The sequence below is a fragment of the Panicum virgatum genome, chromosome 2K (assembly GCF_016808335.1).
Source record: "Panicum virgatum strain AP13 chromosome 2K, P.virgatum_v5, whole genome shotgun sequence".
NCBI classification, from domain to species: domain Eukaryota; kingdom Viridiplantae; phylum Streptophyta; class Magnoliopsida; order Poales; family Poaceae; genus Panicum; species Panicum virgatum.
In genome coordinates, this window is record NC_053137.1 from 21,668,370 (window position 1) to 21,680,264 (window position 11,895).

Below are 11,895 nucleotides of genomic sequence, written 5' to 3' on the forward strand. Positions count from 1 at the left end.
AAATGAATTTTTAGCAAAGTTGTAATAGCATGGCAACCAGCCAACCAGACACTTGTTACAATTCGGTACATAATTAGTCAGACCAAAGTTGTAATAGCACGGCCCGTGGGGAGAGAGCGAGACAAGGCGCGGTCACCACTCGCGACGAGCCCCTCCTCCTCCTGGTCCTGGTCCTGGACCTCGCCGGCATCGACCCCTGCTTCCGGGGAAGCAGGAGGCCGCTGAGGAGCCGGCCACCGCAAGGAGGTAGGAGGCGGAGAGCGGCAAGGGGAAGCGCGTCAGATCCAGGTCGGCGGAGTGCGGGAGAGCGGCGGAACCTGCCATGGATAGGGTGACCCAAGTTGGATTCTTCTAGGGGAAGATATCGATCTCACCTTGGATTCGATGGCGAGCCTCTGCTCCAGAGACTCATGGTATTGACAGGTGGGTCATGGGCCCAATTAGCAGTGTATGCTGCAAATTTGTGCAATTCTTTGCAGGCGAGGAAAGGAGAATATGTTTCTCCCCCCAGTGAGAGCCGCCCAGCTCAGCTGTGACCTGTCCTCTCTCTAGGGAAAAAAAAAGAAGGTGCTTTATTTTTGGAAAAAGAAAGAAAAGAGAGGCTGCAAAGTGGGCCAATTGTTCGATGACAGAAAAAGAAAGAAAAGAGAGGCTGCAAAGTGGGCCTATTGTTCCATGACACGTCGGCTGGAGTTGGAGTTGTAGCGTTTGTATCAACTCCCTAAAAGATTCAAAAATGCATTGTTATTACAACTGTGGGGAACCATATTAATTTCCGAAAGAGTTGTTGCCTTGATTTAGCACCAGACAATGCAGATTTTAAAAGGGAAAAATCTCTCCACATCCGGCACCCTACATTGAAGCGCATATAGTCATGTTTTAAGGGGTGGCAACGAGCACCCCAAATAATAACATCACGAGTTCTACCCTAAACCACAGCAATAACATCACAAGTTCTACCGTTTTTCATTTCACAAGTTCTACCCTAAACCACAGCAATAACATCACAAGTTCTACTGTTTTTCATTTCATGATGTCGACACAGTCCTACTGTTACTACAACTCAGACCGAATGGAAAATCCACTCTCCTCAGCTGGGCATACTCGGAGATCTTGATGGCTTCCACCTTTCACCAAAGTACAATTTTTGTAGAGTCAGGCCATCTCCAGCAGACCTCGCATCCCACCTCCCATCCCACCTCCTATTGCAAACTCCACTCTATCTACAGTCTACAGTGCAAACCAGTGTTTTGCACGACAGCCTCAGAATTACACAAGTGTTAATTACAGGAAATCTGTGGCAAATAAAACATCATTCTCCACAATCTGTTCCATACTGAAGAAATGTTTGGTTGCTAGTCGCAGAGGAATTCACTCTCGATGAAGTCTGTCAGCTGAGGATCATTGCACCTAGTCACCACCTGTTAATTATGCGCAAAAGTTCACTACAAACTGTACGTGGCATAACTGCTACACTTGTATTGACTCTAACAAGTTAAGTGCACATAAATGCACATATTGGTATCTCCCATCATTTGTCGCTGGTCGAGCCATCAGTTAAGAGCGCTGATTTTGTCACCATAAAATTTTATAAACCAAATTTAGAAACAAGTTCATGCTGCGGCGTTGATGGATAATATGATTTAATTACAAGTAAAAAATAAAAGTTACCCCTCTTCCTGCTACAGGTGACTGGGCGACGAGGTAACAGTTGTAGAGGTGGCTTCGAGGGAGCCTGGGCTGCTTGAAAAAAGAGAGGTAAGAATAGAGTTTGATGGCAATTGCTTGCTGTGTAAATATAGAAATAATTCTCAAACTGCTTAAATTATGGAAATTGAAGTTTGGAAACTAATTCAAGTGCACATAAATGCACATATCAATATTCTCTAATAAGCCAACTCTACGATGGCACATATATAATTAACCCATAAAGAAAGCATATTAGATGAAAGCAAGTACCTGTTTTCTGCCCATATGGTGTTGCAACCTTTACTTTCTTGTTACTTGCATGTGTGTTAAAGGCGTTTTCAGCCACTCTCATGCCACTCTCAGGCTACAATGAACAAACAAACACAAGTCACATGTGAAGCTGTAGTTTGGCAATAGGCCCAACTATGGGACACATTGTCAATATTCTCTTTCTTATGCACATGCATGTGCACACAGAACCCAAGAAACTCTTGACAAACAAACAAAGGTGCTACACGAGGCTAGGGTACACAAGATGTGTTGGGGTGGATTGGGCTTACCCTAAATACGGGTTAGGGTGGGTTGGAATGTATTCATGTTTTTGGGTTCGTATGGATTTAACCCACGGGTTTAGTTCTACAGGTCTAGCTTTTGATGTGAGGCCCACATGTAGGTCTAGCCATAATACTTTGCACAAAGTGGCGGACAATAAATGGGTTATGACCCTGAGTTTTGAGTTTTTAGTTCCAGGGTGCACCTCTTTGACGCAGCCCCACATATAAGTCTAGTCACAATACTTTGCACAATGTAGCGGCCACTTACACACCAGCAATGTTCCTGCCTACCTGCCCTCCTCCCACAATTTCACATGACAAGAAAAAGAGAAGATGTGATTGTGTGCTACATGTGATGTGATTGTGTGATGGTGGCTGGGGGTGCGACATCATCAAACCACGCTCTACATACCACTTTGGACCTGATCATAATTCATAACAAAACATACCATTTCAGACCTAATCATAACAAGACAACAATGCAACTTCATGTATCTATGCGATTCCACATTCCCAATTTCATATATCTATAAGAGGATGAGCGAATATAAATAGTTTGGTCATCAATAAACTTACATGGATGTCATCAGATGAGCCATCAAGAACATGTACGTTTGAGCCATAGCTGAGCCAGCAGCTAGATTGAAGGGCCACAAGAGAAAATGGTCTAAAGAATAAATATGCAATTAATAATAGGGGAAAGTACATACTAATGATAGTACGGTTGCCCGCTGGTGGCCTGGTGCTTTCATATTCATCAGAAATGAGGATAAAACTTTGATACTTCAGCAATCAGTGAGTTAAGCAAAACAGCATAACAGGCCTAAACCAAGCACCAAGGAACAAAGGCAGGCTGTGAGTCATTGTTTTGCAAATCAATGCAGCAAGAGTGGAGCATCTGGTGAGGTGACATGCCAAAGCAACAGCTAGGACCTCCGGAGGCCCACAATATATTCATGAACCACAATACACTACTAGGAGAAGTCAGGACCAAAACCCAGGCTAGCTCACCCTGCCCACAGGAGGTAGATGGAGAAAAGGCCGCAACCTAAATCAACCAACTGGATGGAGCCTTAGCCTTAATTCAGAAAGCCCCGAGCAGCATGCATTAACACATGGAAAGCGGGCATGGTACCAGCACAAGAAGCCAAGAATGGGCCCCAAGAGGGTGAGATACCGAGATCAAACAACATGAATAGCAATTTCAGTGCCTAATGGTCACACGGGTCACAGTAGTATGACCCAAATGGGTCAACCCATTTGACACTTTTTTATAAAAAAATGGATCATGTGGGTTGGTTCCAATGGATTGTGGACCGACCCATACCCACCCCTAGAACACAGTGAATTGTTTATACAAGATCTTTTAGAGGATGTGGATTATGCATGGTGAAACAAGATCTTTTATTGGATGTGGATTATGTATGGTGAAAAATACCATGACATCCCAAAAAAACCCAAAACAGTGTTGTCGTAAAAAAAATATGGCTGAGTTTAAGATAATCAATACCTTATTCTATGCTAACAAGGAACACAGCTATAATGTAATCTTAGATGCTTATTACAGAGTTCAGGGCTTAAACGTATGTGAACATAGCATGCCCATAACAATATTCTCTAGTAAGCCAACACTAACATGGCACATATATAATTAACCCATAGAGAAAGCGTGTTAGATAAACTCAGCAGGTGAGCAAGTACTTGTTTTCTGCCCATATGGCATTGCAATCTTTCCTTTCTTATCACAAGGTGTCTTAAAGGCCTGCTCAGCCACTCTTTTGACACTCAGGCTACAGTGAACAAGCAAGCAAACAAAACACAAGAGTGAGCCATGAAGCTGCATATCAGTGGTTTAATCACAAATAAACTTACATGGTTGTCATCATATGAAGCATCATATGAGTCATCATCACTCGCAACCTCATCACCGTGAAAAATGTGCTTGCCCATTTTACCAACCTCAAAATGAACCTTTCGCTTACTTTTCCCTTAAAAACAGAATGTACATGAGGCCAATAGTTTGGGGGTCAGCAAGATTCAAGTCCCAGTAGCACAAATGGCCTAAAGAGTAAACATGCAACCAATAATTGGGGGACTTACATACCATGTATACTATTGTTGCCGGCCATAGGTCTCTCGGTTTCCTCTTCATCTGAAATGAGGATAAATTTCGTTACTCACATATGACCCCCACTTCCTCAAGTTGGGGAACAATGATGCAGTGCGCAAACAACACAGATACCTCCAAACTGCCCGGCATATTTAACACTTAAAAACAACACGCTAAAAAATGAAACATGCTGCTTCTCCAAATTTTGCAACCTACCTAGGAGAAATAAGTGCCACATATCACTGCAGCATAATGCAAGTATCTGATGACTATTGAACTGGCCAAGCAGCAAGCAGAGAAGGCATCTGGATTCATGGTCAATGCAGAAAGAGTGGAGCACCGGACATACACCCATACAATACTAGTGGAAAATAACAACCAACCACAAACCAAGAACCAACTGAAAATGGCCGGCCAAGCAGCCATGCAATTGCCTAGCACTAGAAAGCAGGCGCTATACCAGCACAACCATCTAGCACCATTCAAACAACCATGTGGATGCAAGACGAGGGGAGCAGATGTGGGAGGCATGTATTACCACATAACTTTTTTGGGGCACTCGAGCCTGGGGCGATGTTTTGCAATTCACACTTGAATGGGCAATCGCCCACCTGGCGCGACCCCAACCAGGAGAATGGAAAGTATTGTTTGCAGGCAATGCATTTGACCTTTATAGCTCGGAGGAGGTACTCAAGCTCAGTACAGTGCCTGTAGCCGTAGGTGCTGATATCACCACGGTAGCAGGCGCTACAAATGAGATTGTTACTTCAAAGCTGCAACAAGGGTAGGTTAGCATGAACAGATAAACCAAAATCAAAACAAGCTGCACCCAAATTAATTCAGTCAGAGCTCAGCTCACCAAGAAAATGGGAGACTGGATAGGAGCCTCGCATTCATAACACTGAAGGAGACTTGTCTTCAGCATGCACTTCCACCGGGCAGGAGGAGTGGAATATTTGGCAGACGGGCAGTCACGCCGGTGTTCCAGAAACTCGAAGTAAGGAATGTATTTTTTGCAGTCGCATTTGAAGTTCATTTGAGTGAAGATGCGGCTCAGCACATTGGTATCAGCAGGCAGACAATGGTGGAGGCGGATACATTGATGACAATACATTTGACCGCGGACGCACTGGCACTGCCAGGAAGCACGAGAAAGGGGAAAATAGTAAGAGAAAAAGTTGATCTAGGGAAAACAAAACAAAACAAAACATCTCACCCACCGTGAACGCTCTGCAATTGTAAGTGTCACACCGGAGGGGTCGGCGGCAATATGCACAGTTCAGTAGCCCCTTTTTTATCCTGAGCCTAAACACACTCATCTCCTGTGATTGAATCTATCAAATTAAGCGGGGATCGGATGAAGACAACGGCCGCGGGGACTGAGCACGTGGAATGGAGTGGTTAGTAGAACTAGAGCAAACGACGGCGAAGGTGGGGGCGCACTCACCATAGATGAAGACTTCCCCTTGGGTTGGATCCGTGGCTCCGGCGGCGCCGATTCGGATTCTTCCTCGTCCTCGCTTTCTTGGCGCGCCGGTGCCTGGATTTGGGGTTTATTGATCGAAGGTTCGCCGCCGGAGGAGCTGTCTTCCTCATAGGGGCAGGAGGAGGAGGCCATGGGGCCGCCGGCGGCTTGGGGAAGGCGAAGACGAGGGCGCGGCAGCGGTGGGTTTCGGGGGCTTTTGTGGGATTTCGAGGAAAAGAGAGAGACCCGTGGCCTGTGGCTAACAAAAGCTGTTCCCTACACAACTCCCTCTTCCTAAATAAACTCTATAGATTTAACTATTCTCCATTTGCTCCCCAACTTTTTTCCTACAATTTTTTCCTATCCCCTCAGTCTCCCGTATCCTATTTTACCACAATTTCTACCTTTATTCATTCATTCTCTATACACTATAACTCATTCATTAACCATTTATTTATCATTTTTTATTTTTTTTAAAAAATACATTAACCATTTTATTTATTGTTTTTTATTTTTAAAAAATCATACTATATTTATAAATTTTTATTATGGAAAAAACGGCGTGATTGGCGTGATTAGACATTCCATTCCATATACATCGCCTAGGTGTAAATATCCATCAGTAACGGGTCATGGGTACAGTAAATAATCGTTAGCTCAGGTCGTGGTACCACATGTTTAGTACCATTGCCATCTCGTAGCGAGTGGATAACCTTAATCGGTAACGGGTCGTGGGTAACACGGGGTTTAGGGTGGTGGGTACCTATGGCTCCATAGGGGTAATACCCATAGGCTAACAGGTGGTGGGTACCACGGGTTTAGGTACCATTGCCATCTCTACGAGTGGATAGCCTTAAATGCTCCCTCCCATTCACTATCGAACAGACCGGTGAAGTGGTGAAGCTTTGAAACAATGAAACCTACAAATTTGAAGGCATAGCGTTTGTTGCAAGTTGGATCTCACCCATACGTCCTCTCTACCCCACGAAATTAAAGTCTGTAGCTGTAGGCAGGGGGAAGCAGCGATGCGCTGCTCCAGCCATCAAAAGATGAATGCCGCTCCAGCACACTCAGCAGCTAGTGTATGCAGTTGTCCAACACAATTAACGCAAGTGTTGTTGCACCTTTCTCTCACCAAGGACCTCATGGCTCTGGAGCAGACGAGCATATGGACTAAGTCATTTCGTGCTTTTAACACTCTCATGCTCCTTCCTATCCCACCACATCTACTATCGGTACATTCGGACAGGGGTACCTCCTACTAGTGCACTTGGCCCATGGGGTGCGTGGTTATCCGTAACCACGTGCTAAGCCTCTGGACGGTGGAGCGTGGGCCCTGGGCCTGACGCCTTGGGGAACGGTCCCAGGACCTCCCCCCGCGGCCGGGCAGGTCCGGTGCTACCACGTGTCCTCACGGGCAAGGCGCCCCCGGACGGTCGGACCTCCGGGGAGGACTCCGCGCTTAGGCAAGCTGGGGGCCCGGACCTCCCCTCCCTCGGGGAGTTTGTCCGGGGCCGCCACGTGTCACCGGGCGAGCGGCCGCCAGGCCGATGCCCCACGTGACTCTCTGGCGCCTGGCTTCCGTGGGAAGCTAGTCCACCTACCGCATTTAATGCGGGTGGTTGGCCTGTCTGCTCTCTGACACGGCGTGCGGCATGGGTGACAGCACGGTAAGCCCGCCTGTTACCGAGGCGGCTCGTATGGTCACATCACCGCGCCGCGCGTGTGAGCAAAGGGTCATTATGACCTGCCGCGGCGTGGCTACAGTGCACAACTACAGTGCCCCCCACGGGCTACATCGTAGCGTGTCAGAGTAGCCCCTTCCAGTCAGTGGGATTCTCTCCACGCGCGACAAGAGTAGCAGATCCCTACTCTGACAGGACGACACGAGACCGAATCCAAGCGAAGGATCCGCACAGGGGCCGAGGAAGAAGATCTCAGGATCTGAGGCGCATAAAGGCTCTAGTGTGAATGGTATTTAGGATATCGTCGGGCCCACCTGTCGGGGTCCCGCACAGCGTACACGCTCCCCTTGGACTATAAAAGGGAGAGCGTGCACGGTAGTACACAAGTTCCGCACAACTTCCAGGCTCTGGGAGGTTCTTCCAACTTTAGACAAGCAAGCAAGTAATACAATACACAGTGGACGTAGGGTGTTACGCTCCGGCGGCCCGAACCACTCTAAATTCTCGTGTGTTCTTCGTGTTCCTACGCTTTAGATCTAGCATCCTTGACTTCCCCCAAACTCATCCTTAACTAGGATTAGGTGGGTGCAATCCGCCACCCGGCTGGAGAAATCCTCCGACATTTGGCGCGCCAGGTAGGGGGGTCATTTGTTTAGCGCTAGATCCAAAGTTTTGGGTTCACAATGCCACGGGTAGTCAACCATCACGACCAACCTTTGGGCGAGGAAGTGGCATCATCCGCGCCATCCTCTATCGAAGGCAGTGGCGCGCGCTGCACCCCAGCGTGCCGCCGTGCAGGCCTCCAAGGCTACAACGCCGCCCGTGTCCAGTGGGCCGTTGCTGGCGTCCAGGGAGCTGCTCCGCAACCCGCCAGATCTGGCGGCCTCGCCCGAGGTGCTGAGGCAGTGGCGTGATGACGTCGACCGCCTCCTCAACCTGGCTCAGGCCTACCCAGGCTCAATGGGGAGATATGTGTCCAGGCAGCGTCGCCGTTAGGGCGGCGCATCTGGCTCTGTGCACTCCCCATCCGTGAGGAGTGCACAGACCGAAGATCTCCAGGCCGAACTCGACCGCAGATGTGCGGGAGAGGACGCCCGCGTCACCATGGAACAGGCGCGTGAGCGCCGGTTCAACATCGAGCGCCGGAACCTCGACGCCGAGCTCAACGCGGCTGCACCAAGGCCGCGTGGACACGCTCAAGCCCTAGTGGCTGGGGTGGGCTGCGTAGCACTCGCAGACCACCTCCGAGTGGTCACTTGGCCGTCCAAGTTTCGCCCCCACCTACCGGAAAAGTACAACGGGTCCACCAACCCGTAGGAATTCCTGCAGGTCTACATCACTGCCATCACGGCGGCAGGGATTAACGACGCCGTTATGGAAAGTTACTTCCACGTAGCCTTGACCAGGCCAGCCCGGACTTGGCTCATGAACCTTACCTTGGGGTCCATCCACTCTTGGGGTGAGCTCTGCGTGCAGTTCTCCGCGAACTTCGCCAATGCCTACTAGCAGCACGGCGTGGAGGCCCATCTCCATGCCGTGAGGCAGCGTCCCAGGGAAACCCTCCGGGCCTTCATCTCCCGTTTCACCATGGTACGTGGAACTATTCTACGTATTTCTGATGCATCTATTATCACAGCTTTCTGTTAGGGAGTACGTGACGAGAAGATGCTGGAGAAGCTGGCGACCCACCAGGTGGAAACCGTCAGCACCTTGTTTGCCTTGGCGGACAAATGCGCCAGGGCTGCTGAGGGCCGTGCATGGCACTCATCCATCCAGGGGAGTCCCGTTCAGACATGGGGCTCCAGTGTTGCTGCCCCTGGCAGCAACAAAAAGAAAAACAAGAAGAACCGCGACACGAGCAAACCGCAGTCTGGGGCTCCGGTTGCTGCAGCAGCAGTGACCGGGGGTCAGAACCCTCGCGGCAAGTGTCCGCGTCAGCAGGGAGGTGACTCTGGGTCATGTCCCATCCATCCTGGTGCTCGCCACGCTACCTCTGAGTGCCGTGAGATCCTCAAGCTCGCGTAACACGTCAGCAAGAGGCGCGAGCTGACGTCCAGGGATGACTCATCCCCACCGCGGCGACCTGGCAAAGAGAAGGTCTCCGACGCCGACGCCACCGCAACGGAGAAAGAATTGGGGTACCAAGCCCCAAGGAAAGACCTCAAGGGCCTCTACGTCCAGTCAAACTCTGAGTCCGGGGGTGACGAGCACCGAAAGAAGCTGTACGTTATGTACGGCGGCAGCTCCGAGCTCGTCTCCCGGAGGGACGTCAAGTCTCTTCGCTGAGAGGTCCTCTCGGTGAGGCCAAGGGCACCGAAAGCGGTGCCCCATCAACGGTGAAGGAGCACCACCATCTCATTTGGGCCGTCCGACTGCCCGGAAAACATGGCGGGGGCCGGTGTACTTCCTCTCATCAGCGCTCCCACTATTGCCAACATCAAGCTCCACCACGTGCTGATTCATGGAGGCGCCGGCCTCAATGTCATCAGCTATGCAGCGTTCAAGCAGCTATAGATCCCGGAGTCCAGGCTGGACCCGTCTCGCCCATTCTCCGGAGTGGGCCCGCATCCCGTCTATCCGGTGGGGACCATCTCCCTGCTGGTGACGTTCGGGACCCAGGAGAACTTCCGCACAAAGAACGTTCAATTTGATATCACAGAGGTGAACCGCCCCTTTAATACCATCATTGGCAGACCAGCCCTGTACCGGTTCATGGCCGTTGCCCATTATGGGTATTTGGTCCTCAAGATGCCGTCCCCTGCAGGAGTCCTCACCGTGCAGGGTGACCGGACCGCTGCTGTTGCGGCGGTTGAGAAGCTTCATGCGCTGGCGGCAGGGCTTGCCCCAGCTGTCAGCGCAGGGGGGTCTGACCCCTCGAACTCGCACGCTAAGGCACCAGCCAAAACACCCAAGGTCCGTCCGTCCGATACAAACGATGTCCTCGTGAAGACCATCCAGGTCGGAGCGGAACCCTCCCAGACCACCGCATAGGGGGGAACCTGGGAGAGAAATAGGAAAGCGCGCTCATCACGTTCTTCCGGGCAAATGTCGATGTGTTCGCCTGGGAACTGTCACAGATGCCCGGGATCCCTAGGGAGGTGATCGAGCACCATCTAAAGATTTGCCCCGACGCCAAGCCGGTGCGGAAAAAGCCTCGGAAGCAGTCTATTGAGCGGCAAAACTTCATCCGTGAAGAGGTTCGGAAGCTGCTGAAGGCTGGTTTCATCGAAGAGGTCCACCATGCCGTGTGGTTGGCCAACTCGGTAGTCGTCCTGAAGGCCAACGGGAAGCTTCAGATGTGCATCAACTACACCAACCTCAACAAGGCATGTCCAAAAGACCCTTATCCACTTCCACGTATAGACCAAATTGTAGATTCCACTTCTGGGTGTGACTTGATGTCCTTTATAGATGCCTATTCTGGTTTTCACCAAATTAAGATGTCTAAGGCAGATAGGAAGCATACAGCTTTTGTAATAGTGGATGATCTTTATTGCAATGTTGTTATGCCATATGGACTTCTCAATGCTTTGCCTACTTTCGCTCGTGCAATGAATATTACATTAGGCGAGTTGATTAGGGACATAGTTGAGGTTTATGTTGATGGCATCATAGTCAAGACTAGAGAAGCAGATTCCCTTTTAGGAAATTTAGCCTAGGTTTTCGACAAATTTAGTGCGACAAGCACGAAGCTAAACCCTGAGAAATGCGTCTTTGGCGTTTCGGCGAGGAAGATCCTCGGCTTCCTGGTGTCCCACCGGGGGATCGAGGCGAACCCAGATAAGATCCAGGCGATCGAGACGATGAGGCCCCCTGTGCGGCTCAAGGACATGCAGAAACTGACGGGGTCCCTTGCAGCCCTCAGCCGTTTCATTTCGAGGCTGGCAGAGAGAGCTCTCCCCTTCTTCAAGTTGATGAGGGGGTCCGTCCCCTTTCACATGAACCGAAGAGGCTAAGAAACCCTTCCAGGAAATGAAGCAGTACCTCACCTCCCTACCAGTTCTGGTAGCTCCGGAACCAGGTGAGACACTGTTTCTGTATCTCTCAGCAACATCTGAAGTGGTCAGCATGGTGCTGGTCGTGGAAAGGTCAGAGCAGCTCCTGCAGGGGGCCCCTGGGGACTCCCCTGCAGGAGATGGAGGTCCGGCCTCCACCAACATAACAACCGACCCTGCTTCGGGGGGGGGTCGGCTGGGTCCTGACCTAGGGAAGAGCCAGAAGACCTAGGGACCAGGGAATCCCCAGCTCAAGAAGAAGAATCTAGACCTGCTGCCAAGGTCAAGATCGTACAAAAGCCGGTCTACTACGTTAGTGAGGTTCTACACAAAGCAAAGGCCAGGTATTCCGAGATGCATAAGCTTCTTTATGCTATACTCATTGCATCCCGGAAAC

The 11,895-nt window shown here is 50.1% G+C and overlaps 1 long non-coding RNA gene across 1 annotated transcript; it reads right to left on the reverse strand.

Moving 5' to 3' along the window:
- Positions 1 to 1,524: 1,524 nt before the first annotated feature.
- On the reverse strand, positions 1,525 to 1,977 carry LOC120695986. Its single transcript, XR_005683972.1, has 3 exons — positions 1,960 to 1,977; positions 1,672 to 1,740; positions 1,525 to 1,566 (listed from the first exon to the last, which is right to left on the reverse strand). It is a non-coding gene; the product is annotated as an uncharacterized LOC120695986 (long non-coding RNA).
- Between the last annotated feature and the right edge of the window lie 9,918 nt (positions 1,978 to 11,895).